Here is a 15833-nt window from a genome sequence, read left to right as displayed (position 1 = left end):
TGCGTCGGCTTTCTGCCTGCTTCCAGTTCATCCGGATTGTTATCATCTTCTTGGATGTTATATGGATGGTAACTATTATTATGACGCCTGCCTGCCTATGGGTTATTCCATCTCATGTAAGTATTTCTAATTATTCAGTAGCTTCCTTGAATGGGCAGTAAAATTTGAGACAGGATCACAATGGATTACACATTATTTGGATGATTTTCTTTTTGTTGGTCCAGCAAATTCAGAATTTTGTGGGAAGGTGTTGATTAAGTTTCGGGAGTTAATGAAAGTTTTCGGGGTGCCGCTATCAGAAGAAAAAACAATTGGTCCGCTTACCTGCTTATCCTTTCTCGGTATTGAAATAGACTCCGTTAACAAGGTGTTTCGCTTGCCCTCGGAAAAAATAGTAAAATTACTTGAAAAAATTGATGGTTTTCTCTCCATAAAAAAAGTTACCCTGGTACAAATGCAATCCCTTTTGGGTTTACTAGCATTTGCATGCCGGGTTATGCCAATGGGTAGAATTTTTTCCCGTCATTTGGCAATGGCTACACGAGGGGTGAGGCTTCCTCACCATAGGATCAGGCTTGGTCTTCCTTTGCTGGAAGATCTGCGGGTATAGAGAAGATTTTAGCAAAAATACAACGGTTGTACTTGTTTTCAAAGTGAGGAAAAGTCTTGTCAGGATATTCATCTCTTCGCTGATGTGGCTGGGTCGGTGGGTTTTGGTGTCATTTTTCAGGACCAGTGGTGCGCAGAGCAGTGGCCAAAAAATTGGGTTAATAATAATTGGACAAAAAATCTTACCTTGCTTGAGTTATTCTCGTTGGTGGTGGCAGTTGTTATTTGGGGTGATCAGTTTCGTAATTCTCACATTTGTTTTTGGACAGACAATGAGAGTGTGGTTCATTCGGTAAATCATTTGTCTTCCATTATCCCAGTCATAAAGCTTATTCGATTCCTGGTGTTAAAATGCTTACAGTTGAATATTTGGTTCCGTTCCAGGCATGTTCCGGGTATTGATAATGCTATGGCTGACTCACTTTCACAATTTGATTTTCAGAAGTTCCGGGATCTTGCTACAGAGGCCAGTCAACAGGGAACTCTGTGCCCGGAATACCTATGGGAGGTACCGGGAACCTCCTAATGCCACTGATTCGGGCATCAGTGGCTAATTCAACATGGAATGCATATGGTAAGGCATGGCAGGAATGGTGGGAGTTTGCGAATAAAGTTACGGTAAATACTTCCAGTGGAGCAAGGTTGGAAGCAACAGAGGTCTATTTACAACATCTACATGCAAGCGGTTCCTCGGCAGCGTTAGCCAGGAATAGGTTATCAGGGTTATCTTTTCATTTTAAATTAAGGGGTTGGGAAGATGTCACAAAAACTTTTAGAGTGCGTCAGGCCCTAAAGGGTTGGAAAAGATCTTCGGAACAACAATTGGTTAGACGACCAATTTCTTTTCCTCTCTTGGCTCGAATTATTGACAGTACAAAATCGGTGTGCAGCTCTGCTTTTGAATCCATATTATTTTCGGCGGCTTACGGAATCGCTTTTTTTGGAGCTTTGCGCGTTAGTGAGCTTGTAGCTCCTTCGGTGCACAAGCCTGGGGGTTTACAACATAATGATGTCTCAATCTGTAATGGTGGCATCAGGATTCGCATTCGTCGTTCAAAAACGGAATACTCTGGTAATGGTTTATGGTTTCCTTTGTTTTCTATTACCGGTCCGGTTTGCCTTATTACATTGGTTTCACAGTATTTGGCGATAAGACCGGTTAGCACTGCCTTTTTCGCGCATTTTGATGGATCGCCGTTAACCAGATTTCAATTTTTGGCATTACTGCGTCCGATTTTAGGGATTTTGAATATTCCTCCGGGAGAATTTGTCACTCATTCATTCAGAATTGGCGCTGCGACTGAAGTGGCGCGAGTGGGTCGTACGAATGACGAAATTATGAGGATTGGAAGGTGGCGTTCGTCATGCTTCTTTCGTTATGTTAGACCTGATCTGTTAATGTTATAATATACATTATTGGTGTTTGTTTATATAGATAAAAAAAAAAAAATTCCAGTTATATTGTCATTTCAGGCTATACTAGGTCAAGTGTTTGGATCCTGGGCCATTCTTATGTATTTTGGGCCGAGCAGAGAGCGGAGTTTCGACCAGGAGGAAGATCGCTTGGGTTCCACAGCATGGATGTAAATTGGAGAGGCATTCGTGGACTGACATGGTCTCAGGTGTTGGTAGAGGTGGTTCAAATTTCAAGAAGATCAGCACACAGAGTTATTTTGGTTCTGCATGCAGGAGGAAGCGATTTGGGTGTGATACAATTGACAGAGCTTACACTAATGCGGGCAGACATTGATACATTTTCGGGGTTTTTCTCACAGTTAGTAATTGTATGGTCGGAAATCATACCCAGGGTGGTTTGGCGAGGAGCACATGATTGGGCGGGTATTGAGAGAGCACGAAGAGTGGTAAACCATCGTATTTCCAGGTTTGTGCATTTTAAGGGCGGTGTAGTTGTAAGACACAAACAACTGGAAGGGAACAATGCCAGGATGTTGCGACCAGATGGGGTACATTTGACGGACATAGGCTTAGACATATTTTTGTCCGGCCTACAGGATGGGATTGAGGAGGCATTGTTTGCTCTGGGTGGGGGTCGTAGCTCTGAGTTGTCATAGCTACTCCTTGGCGGAAGAGTAAGTTGGGTAACATGTGCCGGGAGTCCGGCGGCATATCCCCACAGCTTCCGATGGTTAACAGGGAGAGCTGCGACCTTACCCCTCCAACAAAACGGTTGTTGAAGATTTAAGATGAGAGATGTTTTTAAGGTTACTCTCCAAATAAAAGTTATGAATCAATTTCGTGTGTTCTTCTTACCATGTGTCGGGGGAACAGGGGAGGAATGTTAAAGGGAACCTGTCACCTGAATTTGGCGGGACAGGTTTGCGGTCATACGAACGGGGTTTTCGGGTGTTTGATTCACCCTTTCCTTACCTGCTGGCTGCATGCTGGCCGCAATATTGGATTGAAGTTCATTCTGTCCTCCGTAGTACACACCTGCGCAAGGCAATCTTGCCTTGCGCACGCGCAGTATGCTTTGCCCAACTGCGGGCAAAGCCGAAAAGCATTAGTGCGCATGCTCCGGAAGTACTATGTCCCGGAAGTATTTTGCAATGGCGCATGCGCACTAATGCTTTTTGGCTTTGCCCGCAGTTGCGCAAAGGATACTGCGCGTGCGCAAGGCAAGATTGCCTTGCGCAGGCGTGTACTATGGAGGACAGAGAATGAACTTCAATCCAATATTGCAGCCAGCATGCAGCCAGCGGGTAAGGAAAGGGTGAATCAAACACCCGAAAACCCCGCCCATATGACCGCAACCCTGTCCCACCAAATTCAGGTGACAGGTTCCCTTTAAGGTAAGGCAGTCTGCGGGGGCCCGGCTTTAAATGACGGAGGCCCCCTGACTGGCCGACCAAGTTATTATTTTTCCTGCCCCTGTTCTCCGGAACACGCGGAAAGGGTTAACAATTCAGTGGTCTCCCCCCCCCCCCCCGGCTGTGAGTGCCTCTCTTCCGGTGACAGTTTATGCTGAGTCAGTCGGCAGCGTGTGAGGTGGTGCCTGAGGCGATTCCGGCCTCTTTCAACATAGGAGTGATTTTGCTGCCCACCCACCCTCCCAATGTTGTTTCATTCAGGGGATGAAATGGTTGAATTTGGTTAGTGAGTTATAGAAGTTAAGAAGTCGCAGTGATTGGCGGAAGAGTAAGTTGGGTAACATGTGCCGGGAGTCCGGCGGCATATCAGCACAACTTCCGATGGTTAACAGGGAGAGCTGCGACCTTACCCCTCCAGCAAAACAGGGTTGTTGAAGATTTAAGATGAGAGATGTTTTTAAGGTTACTCTCCAAATAAAAGTTATGAATCAATTTCGTGTGTTCTTCTTTCCATGTGTCGGGGGAACAGGGGAGGAATGTTAAGGTAAGGGCAGTCAAGTTTTATCCAGCTCTGTCAAAATGGGCAGGGCTTGGCAAATTCATGACAAGTAGCTGCATTCACTGCGCTACAAATCTTACTCCAATCCCCACCTGGAGTAGGATTGTGGCGTGGCGCACCCAACTTCACCTTACTTGATTCATTATAAAGTGTTAGAGGTGTCTCTCCACTGAGCCATCTTATCAAGACTGGTGAGAAAAAAGCTGGTCTTAAAGAATTGGGGACCTGGTTTTTTACTAACAACTATAAGGGAGCCAAAGGAATTCTGTTTTCTCATTTAGCAGCATGTTAACTGGCATCTGTCGTAATTGACTACATGTTACTACTCAACTCGCTTATTACGTACAGTTATTACCAGGTGCCTTTGCTTGTGGTGCTTTCCTGTTTGTAGTTTTTATTATATATATATATATATATATATATATATATATATATATATATATATATATATATATATATATACATACATATATATATGTGTGTGTGTTTATTACATTATGCATAACTGCTTTGCTTTTTAGATGATGCAGAATAATCCACTCTTCGGTGGAAATCCTCAGCTTCAAGATCAAATGCGACAGCAGATGCCTATTTTCCTAAAGCAAGTATGTTTAAAGTGGTTGTCCCGCCATTAAATATATTCATGATATAAATTATAACAATGAACAATTTTTGTAATTTACATGCTGCAAAGAAAAAAAAAATCGTTGAAGAGTGATGACTAGAGTTGAGCGACTTTTACTTTTTTCGGATCGAGTCGGGCTTTGCGAAACCCGACTTTGTCAAAAGTCGGGTCGGGTGAAATCGGCCGATTATTCCGAAAAGTCGGGGGCCTACTGAAACACGAAACCCAATGTAAGTCAATGGGGAATCAAAGTCGGCAGTGAGTGGAGGACAGGAAAACACCTACAGTGCCCATTTTAATGCCAAAAACATCAATTCTTATTACTGAAGCTTGTCAATCTTAATTTACTTTATAATAATAATTAGGCATTGAAAACTGGGGGTCATTTGGCTAAAGTTGTGGGGGGGGTAGGGCTGGCTCAAGATTTTCGTGGGCATAGGAAACGCGGAATACGACACGGCGGTGGAGCAGGGAGAGGTAAGTATTTCAACTTTGCAAGTGCTGTGATCATGAGCAAGCAGTGGGGGCCCACTCGTTGGCCCTGGCACAGGGCCCCTCATAGTATGGCGGTGTGTTTGATGGCGGGTGGCACCTCCCACCTGCAGAGACACTTTTGCGTACTATGAGGAGCCCTGTGCCAGTGACATCGCCAACGAGTATGCCCTCCCACCTGATGAAGGAACCTGCACTTTCATCTGCACCTTCCTCTTTGTCCCCGTGTAAGGTGGTATAGTATGCGGGAAGGGGAACCTGACTTTCAGCAGGGTCAGATTCTGGCTGTGTAGAGTGCAAGGGGAATGTAGTGGTCTGGGTCAATGTACCAGCGGACTCATCTAGCAGTGGCTGGGCAATGGGCAGGATGAGGAGGAAACACATATAGGCCCAAATAATAAAGTGGGCTAAATGTAGTTCAAAATTGGTAACAGGACTAAACAGGCGGCATTGCTTTGTTCAGTGGAGGACAACTGTAATGAGTGGCAGACACAGTTAGTAGGCCCAAATAAAGTGGGCTAAATGCAGTTCAAAATTGGTAACAGGAATAACCAGGTGGCATTGCTTTGTTCAGCGGAGGACAATTGTAAGGAGTGGCTGACACAGTGAGTAGGCCCAAATAAGTAAGTGGGCTAAATGCAGTTCAAAATTGGTAACAGGAATAACCAGGCGGCATTGCTTGGTTCAGCGAAAGACAATTGTAAGGAGTGGCTGACACAGTGAGTAGGCCCAAATAAGTAAGTGGACTAAATGCAGTTCAAAATTGGTAAAAGGAATAACCAGGCGCCATTGCTTGGTTCAGCGGAGAACAATTGTAAGGAGTGGCTGACACAGTGAGTAGGCCCAAATAAGTAAGTGGGCTAAATGCAGTTCAAAACTGGTAACAGGAATAACCAGGCAGCATTGCTTGGTTCAGCGGAGGACAATTGTAAGGAGTGGCTGACACAGTGAGTAGGCTCAAATAAGTAAGTGGGCTAAATGCAGTTAAAAATTGGTAACAGGAATAACCAGGTGGCATTGCTCGGTTCAGCGGAGGACAATTGTAAGGAGTGGCTGACACAGTGAGTAGGCCCAAATAAGTAAGTGGGCTAAATGCAGTTCAAAATTGGTAACAGGACTAAACTGGCGGTGTTGCTTTGTTCAGCGGAGGACAATTGTAAGGAGTGGCTGACACAGTGAATAGGCCCTAATAATAAAGTAGGCTAAATGCCAAAAAAAATTTCAGAAATAATCAGGTGGCATAGCTAGGTACAGGGGTGGGCTCCTCTGCTGAGTAGCAGACAGTGGTAGTAGGCACAACATATTAACTGGTCTAAATGGAGGCCAGGGCCCCTGTATATTTTAACTATCATCTATCACTTCAACAAATTTGTATTGGCAGTGCCATTGAAGGATTTAACAGCACATACTACACAGTGGTGGAGCAGGGAGAGGTAAGTATTGCAAGTGGTAGAGCACTGTTCGAGCTGGGGGGGAACAATCTCTCGTGGGCTGCGGTACTGGCACAGGGCCCCTCATATTACGACGGTGTGTCTGACGTTGGTTGTGCACCACCACCGTCAGAGACACTTCATTGTACTATGAGGGACCCTGTGCCAGTGCCGTCGCCCAAGAGTGGGCACACCCACCTGTCCAGGCAAACGGCACTCGCACGGGTGCTTGCGCCAAGTGGTGACCACGGCCCTGTGGGGGAAGTCAGCCCATATAGGGAGGTATATAAATGGCCTATGGTGGACATTCAGCAGCTGCAAATGGAGGAATTGGAGAAGTCAGTAAGAGGAGGCCAAAAGCAAGACATTTTTCAGGCAAGCTACGTGTCAGCAGGGAAAGGTGGGGCCAAATAATTTGAAATCCATGATTGGTTCATTTTAATGAAGGTTAGATCATCAACATTTCGGGTAGCCAGACGTGTCCTTTTTTTGGTCAGTATTGAACCAGCAGCACTGAATACTCTTTCTGATAGCACACTAGCAGCAGGGCATGCGAGCTCCTGTAATGCATATTCTGCCAATTCAGGCCAGCTGTCTATTTTAGATGCCCAGTAATCAAAGGGGAATGACCTGTGAGGGAGAACATCGATAAGGGCGGAAAAGTAGTTTGTAACCATACTTTGTCACTTTGAATCGATGCAGCTGTACCTGTCGTGTCAGCGGTCATTGCGAAATCACTCCACAACCTGGTCATAAAACCCCTCTGTCCAACGCCACTTCGGATTTGTGCACCTCTAACACCTCTCCCATGTTGCCCACTACGGCTCGTGTGAGAAACATCACCGCCGCTGTGTGCTGGGAATGCCTGAACCAATTGGTCTACAAGAGTTGCTTGTTTGGTAGCCAATATTTGCTCAAGGTTCTCATGTGGCATGATATTTTGTCATTTTCCTTTATATCGTGGATCTAGGAGGCAGGCCAACCAGTAATAGTCATCGGTCATCATTTTGATAATGCGGGGGTCCCTTTTTAGGATACGCAAGGCATACTCAGCCATGTGGGCCAATGTCCCGCAAAAACCCTGTACCTGACCTTGCAACGCCACCAGTTTCTATTGCCCCCTGAGAAGCATCCTCCTCCCATAAATATTCATCCCCATCATCCTCCTCCTCCTCTTCATCCGCCACCTCGTCCAGGAGAGTTCCCTGAGCTGACAATGGCTGACTGTCATCAAGGCTTCCCTCCTCTTCGGCTGCAGACGCCTGCTCCTTAATGAGCGTCAACCTTTGCATCAGCAGACGCATTAGTGGGATGCTCATGCTTATGATGGCGTCGTCTGCACTTACCAGCCGTGTGCATTCCTCAAAACACTGAAGGACTTGACAGAGGTCTTGTAGCTTTGACCACTGCACACCAGTCAACTACATGTCTGCCATCCAAGTGCCTGCCCGTGTATGTGTATCCTCCCACAAATAAATTACAGCTCGCCTCTGTTCGCACAGCCTCTGAAGCATGTGCAGTGTGGAGTTCCACCTTGTTGCAACGTCGATTATTAGGCGGTGCTGGGGAAGATTCAGCGATCGCTGATGGTTCAGCATACAGCTAGAGTGTACGGGCGACCGGCGGATGTGCGAGCAAAGTCTTCACACCTTCAGGAGCAGGGCTGGTAACCCCGGATAATTTTTCAGGAAGCACTGCACCATCAGTTCTGAAAGGGCTATGGCAGCCATAAAATTCCTTCCGTTATCACTGACTACCTTGCCTGCCTCAAGATGTACACTGCCCAGCCATGACTGAGTTTCTTGCTGCAAGTACTCGGCCAGTACTTCCGCGGTGTGTCTGTTGTTGCCCAAACACTTCATTTGTAACACAGCCTGCTGACGCTTACCACTAGCTGTTCGATAATGGGACACCTCGTGTGCAACACTGGCAGCTGCGGATGGAGTGGTTGTGCGACTGCGCTCTGTGGACGAGATTTCGCTTATGGAGGAGGAGGAGGAGGGGTGGCGAACGCCTACAGCCAATTGTTTCCTAGACCGTGGGCTAGGGAGAACTGTCCCACTATGGCTGTCCCCAGTGGACCCTGCGTCCACCACATTAACCCAGTGCACCGTGATGGACACGTAACGTCCCTGGCCATGCCTACTGGTCCATGCATCTGTTGTGAGGTGCACCTTTCCACTGACTGATTGCCTCAGTGCATGGACAATGCGGTCTTTGACATGCTGGTGGAGGGCTGGGATGGCTTTTCTCACAAAGAAGTGCCGACTGGGTAGGTCATAGCGTGGTACTGCTTAGGCCATCAGGTCTTTGAAAGCTTTGCTTTCAACCAACCGGTAGGGCATCATCTCTAATGAGATTAGTCTAGCAATGTGGGCGTTCAAACCCTGTGTACGCGGATGAGAGGATGAGTACTTTCTTTTCCTAACGAGAGTCTCTTGTAGGGTGAGCTGGACTGGAGAGCTGCATATAGTGGAACTAGCGGTGGTGGTGGTGGACATGGCGGATTGAGAGAGGGTTGGTGATGGTATTCTTGATATTGGCCTACATACAGTGTTTCCTACCAATAACCTTGTGATTCCCTGACTGCTTTGGCCTTGCGACAATACCTCCACATTTGCTGCTGGTGGTGTCCTAACCGGTGGGCTTACAGTGAGGGAAGCAATGTAGCGTTGCTGACTACCTTCATTTTGAGCAGGTGCACCAACGGTACGTGACATTTGGTAGTTAGTCCAGGCTTGCAAGTGCATGCTGGTTAAATGTCTACGCATGCACGTTGTATTTAAATTTTGAAGATTCTTCCCTCTGCTAAACGTCTTTGAGCATTTCTTACAGATAACTTTGCACTGATCATTCAGATCTTGGTTAAAAAATTGCCACAGTACACTCTTCCTACTATCGAATACCTTTTCAGGCATTGCACGCTGTGCTACTTTCACCGGATGGCCACGCTGTCCTAAAACTGTTTTTGGTTTTGACACACGTTTTTGGCCTGATACGGGCCTGCCAGATGACAGCTGTTGCGAAGTAGATGGCTGCTGCAGATCATCCTCCTCCGCTTCTGAGCTACTGGCAGCGGCACCCTCTTCCCCCAATGGCTGCCAATCTGGGTCAACAACTGGGTCATCTATCACCTCCTCTTCAATGTCATGTGCACCTTCCTCTGTGTCGCCGTGTAAGGTGCTATAGCGTTCGAGACGGGGCACCATAGTCTCATCAGGGTCAGATTCTGGCTCAGTACACAGCGAGGGCAATGTAGTGATCTGAGTCAATGGAACAGCATAATAATCTAGCTGTGGCTGTGCATCAGTGCACTCTATGTCCGATTCATCTTGTAATGGGCAGTTAACAATTTCCCTTTCTAACCCAGGCACGGTATGTGTAAAGAGCTCCATGGAGTAACCTGTAGTGTCGCCTGACGCATCCTTCACTTTTGGTTTTGGTGAAGGACACAAGGAAACGTCTTGTTCCTGACCGGGAGCATCCACTGATGACTCGCTGCTTTTATATTTGGAACTTTCTGAAGAGGAGGTGAAAGAGCTAGAGGCTGAGTCAGCAATGAAAGCCAAAACTTTTTCCTGCTGCTCCAGCTTTAAAAGCTGTTTTCCTACTCCCAGATAAGGGAGCCTTCAAGGCCTTGTGTAGCCAGACGATGACGCTGGCTCAACACCTCCAGGCTTAGGTGCTATTTTGCTTTTCCCACTACCACCAGATGCTCCACCACCACCACCACCATCAGTACCAGCTGGCAACGACCGCCCACGGCCTCTTCCACCAGACTTCCTCATTTTGGGGAAAATGTAATTAAAATAACAAACGTTATATGGTACTGTAAAACAAGGTAGAAGGTGTATATAAACTTGTTGAGAATTTAAATCTCCCTTTTTATTTTGGGAAGACTTAACCACAACTAAGGCCCAGTGTATTTTACAACGCAATGTGAGTGGCAGCAAGTGGCTGGCTGATATACGTCAAACTAAGAGGACTGAGGTATATCCACTTTGTGAGAATTTGAATCTCACTTTTTTTGGGAGGAGACTGAACCCAAACTCAGGCCCAGTGTATTTTACAACGCAATGTGAGTGGCAGCAAGTGGCTGGCTGATACACGACAAACTAAGAGGACTGAGGTATATCCACTTTGTGCGAATTTGAATCTCACTTTTTTTGGGGGGAGACTGAACCCAAACTCAGGCCCAGTGTATTTTACAACGCAATGTGAGTGGCAGCAAGTGGATGGCTGATACACAACAAACTAAGAGGACTGAGGTATATCCACTTTGTGCGAATTTGAATCTCACTTTTTTTGGGGGGGAGACTGAACCCAAACTCAGGCCCAGTGTATTTTACAACGCAATGTGAGTGGCAGCAAGTGGCTGGCTGATATGCGACAATCTAAGAGGACTGAGGTATATCCACTTTGTGAGAATTTGAATCTCACTTTTTTTGGGGGGGAGACTGAACCCAAACTCAGGCCCAGTGTATTTTACAACGCAATGTGAGTGGCAGCAAGTGGATGGCTGATACACGACAAACTAAGAGGACTGAGGTATATCCACTTTGTGCGAATTTGAATCTCACTTTTTTTTGGGGGGGAGACCGAACCCAAACTCAGGCCCAGTGTATTTTTACAACGCAATGTGAGTGGCAGCAAGTGGCTGGCTGATACACGACAAACTAAGAGGACTGAGGTATATCCACTTTGTGAGAATTTGAATCTCACTTTTTTTGGGGGGAGACTGAACCCAAACTCAGGCCCAGTGTATTTTACAACGCAATGTGAGTGGCAGCAAGTGGCTGGCTGATATACGACAAACTAAGAGGACTGAGGTATATCCACTTTGTGAGAATTTGAATCTCACTTTTTTTGGGGGGAGACTGAACCCAAACTCAGGCCCAGTGTATTTTACAACGCAATGTGTGTGGCAGCAAGTGGCTGGCTGATACACGACAAACTAAGAGGACTGAGGTATATTCACTTTGTGCGAATATGCATCTCACTTTTTTTGGGGGGGGGAGACTGAACCCAAACTCAGGCCCAGTGTATATTACAACGCAATGTGAGTGGCAGCAAGTGGCTGGCTGATATACGACAAACTAAGAGGACTGAGATATATCCACTTTGTGAGAATTTGAATCTCACTTTTTTGGGGGGAGACTGAACCCAAACTCAGGCCCAGTGTATTTTACAACGCAATGTGAGTGGCAGCAAGTGGCTGGCTGTTATACGACAAACTAAGAGGACTGAGGTATATCCACTTTGTGAGAATTTGAATCTCACTTCTTTGGGGGGAGACTGAACCCAAACTCAGGCCCAGTGTATTTTACAACGCAATGTGAGTGGCAGCAAGTGGCTGGCTGATATACGACAAACTAAGAGGACCGAGGTATATCCACTTTGTGAGAATTTGAATCTCACTTTTTTGGGGGGGAGACTCAACCCAAACTCAGGCACAGTGTATAAAACAACACAATGTAAGTGGCAGCAAGTGGCTGGAAGATATATGAAAAAATACAAGGACTGTAGTACAATTTCAATCTCCCTACAATGATCTCAGGATGTATGGCAGAAATAAAAAGGACTGCTGCACACAAAAGTGTGGACAAATAAACAAGATAACTGTGCAGAAAGGAGCAACAGGATTTTTGCTTTTAAAAAAGCAGTTGGTTTGCACAGCAGCGGTGCAAACAGCAATGCAGCTATCAGGGAGCCTTATAAGGCAGCCTAATAAGCCACAGAGCTGATGCACAAAGATATAGCCTCCACTGTCCCTGCAAAACAAAGGTGGTGTTGGACAGTGGAAATCGCTACAGCACAAGCGGTTTGGGGGTTAATCTTCCCTCCCTAACTATGTCCCTTCTTCTGATGAAGCTGCAGCAACCTCTCCCTATGCTAAGATCGGCAGAAGTAAGATGGCGGTCTGCGTGCACACCCCTTTATAGCCCCTGTGACGCCACAGAAAGCAAGCCAATCACTGTCATGCCCTTCTCTAAAATGGTGGGGACCGAGACCTATGTCATCACGCTGCCCACACTCTGCGTCCTCTTTCATTGGCTGAGAAATGGCGCTGAACGCGTCATACGAAACGCGACTTTGGCGCGATGATCGCTGATCTCATGGCCGATCCCACACTAGGATCGGGTCGGGTTTCATGAAACCCGACTTTGCCAAAAGTCGGCGATTTTTGAATTTGTCCGATCCGTTTCGCTCAACCCTAGTGATGACATTTTCTTACATTGTATAGTGCTGCCTGGTGTTCAAAGGGTATAGCAATGTGTGTATTCACCTAGAGAGTGTGCTGGTGGGCAGACTTTTCACTCATATTGTCCCAACATTCCCTGCATCCTGTGCTTATTACTCACTGTCTACTATGAACTTCTGTACACTCTCAGTAGAAAGGAGACTGACTTTTCAGCTTCACAGTGAGCTCAGGATACCCTGAGAGGGGAGACCAGTGAGGGTTTAGCTTACCCCACTGCTGGATTTACAACACTGCTCATTACCTCTATATAATGTCATGGTCATATCATGCCAACTGCCTACATCGGATAAAGAAAAAAACATTTCAAGGGTTATCCAGGACTTCTGTATTTTTTTTTTTATGGGAACTTAGGCAGATACTAAGTACCTGCCTGTTCTGTCCGCTGCCAATCTCTACTGGCTCAGAGTGGTCATAGATCACGCTTGTTGGCGATTTTGTGCTTTTCGGTGCCATCACGATGAAAGAGCAGTTTCCTTTCCACTTTGCTCTCTTGACTGGCTGTCTCTGCTGATTGACAGCTGGCTCTCCGCTGCATAACTGTGAGGAGCTAGCTGTCAATCAGCATGATGTCGGCAGTGACCACTTTCAATTGTGCAGACCGGCATAGAAAGAGCTGCTCTGCTGATAGGTTAAAAGAAGCAGTATGAGCTGTACGTAACTGCTCTGAGCCAGAAGACTGGAACCACAGAACAGCAACAACCCCATAAGAAAAAGTACAAAAGTCTTGGATACTCCTGTAAGCTTTCTCAACCTTTGCAGAAAATGTTCATGTTCCCTAAAAGCTATAAAAAGCAATTTTTGACAGTAATAATAATGTCCTTTATTTCTCTTTCCACAGCTACTGTGCACATGTTTAATTTGATCTTAACGTCAGACACTTTTTAATTTGATCCTACTTTTAGATATCCTGCAAGATAAGTTAGCGTAATTTAGGGGACAGTTGGAAGAGAGTACTGACAGCAAGATCAGACTACAAAGGGTTTGTTTGTAGTCTGTTACCATGGAGACACATAGGTCTGCTTTAGAAAGGACAGTACTTTTCTTAAATACTATCTACAAAGTACGGGAGTTTCATTTTTTTACTAGATATGAGAAAGCAGTAATAGGTTTGTTGCTGCAATCATTTAAATTGAATGCTAGATGTTTGGCCTAATTTTTCCAATAGTCATTGATTATTACTTTTTCCTTTTGCCTTCAAGATGCAAAATCCTGATACATTATCTGCCATGTCAAACCCCAGAGCAATGAAGGCTTTATTGCAGATCCAGCAGGGTTTGTAGACTTTGGGTAGAGAAGCTCCTTCACTTGTTCCAGGGTAAGTTAGAACAAAATAATATAAAAAAGTACAGGTTTGTAATAAATGGCTACTCTACAATCTTACACATTTGTTCTGAATGATCTGAATATATTTTACTTTTCTAGGAATCAATGACATTCCCTGACAAAAAGATGGCAACCGGAGTATAAATACATGGCTGGTTGTAGTGAATGAGACTCAGACTATATAACTCTTCTTATTCCCCATGTTTGGCCTGTTATGATCCGGTGACTTTGGAGCCGCATGAACTTTCTCTGGAGTAGGTGGAAACTGTACTGACCGCAAAACCTGAACTAACACCGCAACTAGAAGTAGCCGTGGGGTGTGCCTAACAAACCCTAGACACCTCGACACAGCCGGAGGACTAAATACCCCTGTAGATGGAAATAGGAATACTACCTTGCCTCAGAGCAGAACCCCAAAGGATAGGCAGCCCCCCACGAATATTGACTGTGAGTAGGAGAGGAAAGACATACGCAGGCAGAAAACAGGATTCAGCAAAAGAGGCCACTCTAGCTAAATAGGGAAAGATAGGACAGAATACTAAGCGGTCAGTATTAAAACCCTTCCAAAAATATCCACAGCAGATAATACAAAAAGTTCCACAATCTAACTAAAGACATGGAATGTATATCTGCCACTCCAGAGAATCCAAGAAGACTGAGAAAATACTGACACAATCTAAGCTGGACAAAAAAAAACACCGAATAGCACAGAACTATTAAGCACACAGCATGTGTGCCACAGAAACAAAACCAGACACTTATCTTTGCTGATTTGGCAGAAGGCAGAAGGAACCAAACCAGGACCAAAACCTCCCAACAACCATGGACAACTGGCAAGGACTAATGAATACTGCACGCCTAAATACCCCAGTCAGAACTGCAATCAGCAGATACACCTGACCAGGACTGCAACTCAGAGACAACTGCATTACCACCTACAACCACCGGAGGGAGCCCAAAAGCAGAATTCACAACATTGGCCCCAATAAAATATAAACACTTAGTGCAGGTGCCGTTCCAGAGGTGTCAGCACTTGTTCACCGGGGTTCTCATGAGGTTGTTATGACACATGAGCCCAGTGCCCAATCAGCGTTGGCGTCACTGTCTTCTCCGGACGTATACGTAATCAAGGGGAGGTCAGACAGCAGCCACAGCTGCTGAAGGAGACAGTGACGCCAGCGCTGATTGGGCAATGGGCTCACGTGTCATGACCTCAGGAAAGCCCCGTGAGAGCGAGTGCCGACACCATTTGAACAGTGTTGGCACGGCAGGTGAGTATATGAGTTTTTATTTTATCGGGGCCAAACATGTGGGATGAGAATGGGTTGTCCTAGTAGTGAACAACCACTTTTAAGTTTGATTTTGTCAATAAGCAAAGTCTTAAGTGTAATTTTATTTTTTTTTCCTGTTACATCTAGGACTACTGGTTTGGGTGGTATTGGGGGCACTGCCAACTCAAATCCTGCACCTGTGAGCACTTCAGGGTCATCTGAGAGCGCAAGTCCATTGTCTGGAATCTCTGAACCTGGTCACCAGCAGTTTGTACAGCATATGCTTCAGGCCCTTTCTGGTGCTAATACGCAGGCAAGTAGTCCGACATCCTGTGCAAATGTTAGGTTCCTTGGTGTTTAGAAAATAGGGATTTTTGTGTACTCACCGTAAAATCCTTTTCTCCGAGCCATTCATTGGGGGACACAGACCATGG

At 45.8% G+C, this 15833-nt stretch overlaps 1 pseudogene across 1 annotated transcript in view; it reads left to right on the top strand.

The window, feature by feature from the left end:
- The window catches only part of LOC143773139 (ubiquilin-1-like), a 63954-nt pseudogene that overhangs the window by 37292 nt on the left and 10829 nt on the right, over nt 1–15833 (top strand). The window contains exons 3-7 of the transcript XR_013215107.1: nt 1052–1183; nt 2083–2231; nt 4518–4601; nt 14005–14120; nt 15547–15712. The product of XR_013215107.1 is annotated as a ubiquilin-1-like (transcript). The remainder of the gene's footprint in view (nt 1–1051; nt 1184–2082; nt 2232–4517; nt 4602–14004; nt 14121–15546; nt 15713–15833) is intronic.

Source organism: Ranitomeya variabilis, chromosome 1, assembly GCF_051348905.1.
Source record: "Ranitomeya variabilis isolate aRanVar5 chromosome 1, aRanVar5.hap1, whole genome shotgun sequence".
NCBI lineage: Eukaryota > Metazoa > Chordata > Amphibia > Anura > Dendrobatidae > Ranitomeya > Ranitomeya variabilis.
The sequence above is the reverse complement of the archived record's forward strand: the minus strand, read 5'-3'. Positions and strand labels throughout refer to the sequence as shown.